General features: G+C 37.4%; 1 pseudogene; it reads right to left on the bottom strand.

Annotated features, from left to right (window-relative positions):
- Positions 1-2,092: 2,092 nt before the first annotated feature.
- LOC133791820 (uncharacterized) lies at positions 2,093-4,799 on the bottom strand (annotated as a pseudogene).
- Between the last annotated feature and the right edge of the window lie 207 nt (positions 4,800-5,006).

Here is a 5,006-nt window from a genome sequence, read left to right as displayed (position 1 = left end):
AGCCATGTGACATTTCAGTCACCTGAGCCTTTTGGCCCTAGCTCTATGTAATTAGTCTTTAGACTAGACAAGCGCTTTAGTTTTCTTCGACCTTGGGGTCGGTCAAGCATTTAATGATTATGTTGATTAGATCTAATCATTTTGACTTGTGTTAAACACGCTAATACCGTCCTTGACTCATAAGCCAATACCATACGACCAGTGCTCAGTACTACTGCCGATCTTGAATGATAAGTCACAGCTTCACAATCAATACTGACACCATTGTTGTTCCCTGACTAATAAGTCAGTGCTTCCTCAATGAAATAATGCAAACAGATATATATCATATGTCAAATATCCAGATATAAGGCATTCAACATGCTTAATCAATAATCACAAGCACAATTATAATCATGCACAATTACAGAGATTCAAGCTCTGGAAAATTCCATATTTCACCTTCATGCCATGCCATATTCACATATATTGCATGCATCACATACTGGGTGCGATTTTCTTACCTTTGGTCCAAGCACAGGTTACCAATAAATGACTCTCAAGAACGATCTTGTTTCCAAGCCCCTAGCGATAACATAGTCACAACCATAATATAAAACATCATCAAAATGAGTAAATAAATACTTCCAGAGCCAAACTTAGCCTCCAGGATGTCGAATCCTACTCAAATTGGTAGTAGGATCGATCCTAGGCCCTTAGAATTAAGTTCCCACGGCTTAAAAACCAAATCTAGGCAAAAATGCACAAGCCGGTCGCAACCTGGCCCTTAGGGTCGCGACTTGCCCCAAGTCAGAGAGCATTTGCCCCCCCCCCCTCCCCCCCCCCCCCCCCCCAGGCAGAGCCTCTTGGCTCCTGGCTTCATCCAAGTCACGACTTACTAGAACAAGGTCACGATTTGACCACAAAATCAGCCATTTCCTACGTTTTTTCCCACCTAAAATCCTCCAAAAATCTATCCAAACATATCCAAATCCCAAAATCAAAGTTCCCACACATCTTAATTTCCCAAAACCATGAAAACCCAAGTCTCAATCCATCCAAAAACTCATCAAAACATAATATCCAATCAAAGCTTAAAAACTTAGAACTTAAAAAACTTGGATTACCTCCGATTGAGTTGTTTCCCAACTAAATCTTCCGGCTAATAAGCTTCTAATCTTCCCTAGAATCGCTATGCCTTGATATTTTCTTGAATCCAAGTCCTAAAACTCGAGTTTCCTTCGAAAATGCAAACGGGTGTTGAAAAAGGGAGCAGGATGGAGAGAGAACATTCTGAACGTTCTTTTATAATTCTGACAGGTTACTTCAAGCTTAAGTAACCTCAAGCAAATCCTAATGCTCGGGGTCCCAAAAACGATCCCCGGGATAAAATAGTCAAAATTCCCAGAATTCCCCCTGATCTCACTAACTCCTAATTTATCATCAAAAATTTATTCTCATTACTCAATATCCCGGTAATGTGCTAAATACCCATTGACTCACTCCGAGTCAAGTATGGATCCCGTTGTGACTTTCCCACTGGCTTGCCCCCTAGGATCGTCTCCTGCTGAGTAACACATGCACAACCAAATAATAATGAAGTACCACACACATACCATATAAATGCCAAATATACCCATAACGGGCCAAATTATGAAAATTACCCAATTAAACAGAAATGGGTCCACATGCATATTTAATACACCTAAACATGCATATCAAGTCATATTTTGATATAACTCACATAATCACATAATGATACACATAAATATCACATAATCATATAATTCCAAAATTTTCCATCGTAGCCCCCTAAGAGCATCTCCAATGCAAACTACTCCAACATTGCCTAAAATGTCTAAATCAACTAAAAAATATAATTTTTTATTTTCTCTCTCATCCACATCACTTTTGGCAACATATTTCTTAAAAATACTCCAATGCAAGCTACCCTAAAAATTGCCAACCATGGTCCCCACATATTATTATTTAATATATCATTTTATAATTATAAATATTATCATACTAAATTTTTTAAATTCATATATTAATATAAATAGATAGTACATGATATTTAAATTAGACTAAATTTAAAAAAAAAACTTATAAAATGACATAATCGTAATTAATCAATCTAACATAATTAAAAAAAAACTAATTAAAATGATTTCCAAATTTTGACCATATGTGTTCCACCAAGTCTGCTTGAAGATTGCGATGAATATTTCTATCACGAATTTCAGCATTTCTTTGCAGCATTGTCGGGAAGTCGGAAATAGGTCCATGCAATACTTCAACTGTTGGGGTGTTTGTAGGGCCGTCATCATAATTAAAATCAACCAAACTCTCATATGCATCTCTTTCATCCTCAACAATAATATTGTGCAATATGATACATGCATACATAATATCTTTGAGAACATCTCTTTGCCAAAAATGTGTAGGTCCTCGTACAATAGCAAAACGAGATTGAAGTACTCCAAATGCTCGCTCAACATCTTTACGTACCGCTTCTTGGCATTGAGCAAATAATTTTCTTTTCTCTCCTTGAGGTAGTGGGATAGTTTTAACAAATGTACCCCACTCTGGATAGATACCATCTGCTAGATAGTACCCCTTGTTGTATTGTGTGCCATTTATTGTAAACTCAACTCTTGGAGCTTGCCCTTGTAAGATTTCAGTGAATAATGGGGATTGATTTAACACGTTCAGATCATTATTGGATCCCGGAACACCAAAAAATGCATGCCATATCCAGAGATCTTGTGATGCAACTGCTTCGAGCATGATTGTTGGCCTGCCGTGATCACCTCGTGTGAATTTTCCTTTCCATGCAACTGGGCAATTTTTCCATTCCCAGTGCATACAATCAATGCTTCCCAACATGCCTGGAAAACCATGCACCTCCCCTATTTGAAGTAAGCGACGAATGTCCCCAGCATTGGGCTGTCTTAAATATTCGGTCCCAAAAATATCATTCACTCCTCGAACGAAATTGACTAGACATTCAATAGCAGTAGTTTCACCAATTCGAACATACTCATCAACATAATCGGTAGGCGCTCCATATGCCAACATTCACATAGCAGCGGTGCACTTTTGTAATGGAGAAAGCCCCCTTCTACCGACTGCATCAAACCTCGTATGGAAATACTCTGAATGATTTTCTAGAGCTTGCACTATGCGTAGGAATACATGTCTACGCATTCTAAATCTTCTTCGAAATTGATATTCTGTATACATCGGTTCATCAGAAAAGTAGTCATCGAACAAACGTTGGTGTCCTTCTACATGACCTCTATCAATGTGGGCTCTCTTTCTTCCTTGTCTTGTTGAGCTACCCCCATCCATGAGCGTTTTGAAATATTGATCATCATGATCGTCAGTACACTCTGCAATTATGATATCCTCTAGACTCATATTGTCGTATGGATTCGGAGAATTTGGCGAATCCATTGTTGAACTTAGAGTATATGATATTTGGGAATGAAAGATGAATGAAAGAGTAAAATGTAGCCGTTAAAATATAGCCGTTGAAATGTAGCCGTTAAAATGTAGCCGTTAAAATATAGTCGTTGAAATATAGTCGTTGAAATATAGCCGTTGAAATGTAGCCGTTAAAATATAGCCGTTGAAATATAGCCGTTAAAATGTAGCCGTTAAAATATAGCCGTTGAAATATAGTCGTTAAAATGTAGCCGTTAAAATATAGCCGTTGAAATATAGCCGTTGAAATGTAGCCGTTGAAATATAGCCGTTGAAATATAGCCGTTAAAATATAGCCGTTGAAATATAGCCGTTAAAATGTAGCCGTTAAAATATAGCCGTTGAAATGTAGCCGTTGAAATATAGCCGTTAACATAAAGGATAATTTATTTAAATAAAATAAAATACATAATAATGCGGTTGATAAAAATACATAGCAATTACAACTTCAGGATATTATTCTTAATATAAGTACACAAGTTTTCATGATCTTTCTTTTGTTCATGAGTCATATGCGACGTGTCCATGATGAGATAATCCATGTATTTTGTCATCCTATTATCTTCTGCCTCTTTCTCTTTTATCGCCACCAATTTCTCCAATGCAAATGCTTTCCGTTCACTAATCTCTATAAATTTAGCATGTGTGTCTTTTTTTTCCTTCCCTTTTCTCTTTGCTGCCTTTTGGCCAGTAGGGCGCACTTCACGTACTTCATCATCACTGATGTCTGCATTGGAAGAAGAAGTAAATGCCCCTGTATCTGACACCTTTGTTCTCTTACCACCTTTTGTTTGGTACATTGTATTCCATTTCAGCTCATCCTTTAGCAATCTCCAACAATCCACAAGTAGAAAATTTGAGTTGTTATTTTCAGATTTGTACAATTGATGTGCATTCTCAAGAATTTGCTCATCAGACCAACCACTGTGATGTGCTAATTGAACTCGTTTATAACATCCATTGAATCGCACCGCCTTTTGATTCATCTTGTTCCAATGGTCTTTGCATTTCCTTCCAGTCCTTGCTTGCTCACCTTTTTGGTTGGTGTTGAAGTAATCTGCGATTCGAGCCCAGAAATGTGTAGAAGTCTGGTCATTCCCCACAATGGCATCCTTAGATGTATTAAGCCATCCACTTATCAGAAGTATAGTGGCTTCCTTGCTCCAGCTGACTTTACATTTATGTCTTGATTCATCTTCATTGTGTAGAACTACATTTTCCAACCCTTCAACACTATGTTCAGGTTGGGTTTCAGAGATAGATGTCGATGATGTTTCACGATTCAAATCAATACTAGAATTTTCCATACTTGGCCTATAATTTCTTGAAACCATTTCGGGTTGGTGTAGGGAAGGCATATGAAATGCATATGGTAGTGAATTTGTTGGTGTGAAGAATGGAGCTTGTTGGGGTGTCTCAATAGAGCCAAAATTTTGGTAAGGGTCAGAGGACATGGGATAATTTTGAGAATTTGGAAAACTTTGGTTAAATTGATAATATTGAAAATTTGGATTTTGAGGATTAGTAGGAGTATTTTGAAA

This window comes from Humulus lupulus, chromosome 7 (genome assembly GCF_963169125.1).
Source record: "Humulus lupulus chromosome 7, drHumLupu1.1, whole genome shotgun sequence".
In the NCBI taxonomy this organism is placed as follows: Eukaryota; Viridiplantae; Streptophyta; class Magnoliopsida; order Rosales; family Cannabaceae; genus Humulus; species Humulus lupulus.
The sequence above is the reverse complement of the archived record's forward strand: the minus strand, read 5'-3'. Positions and strand labels throughout refer to the sequence as shown.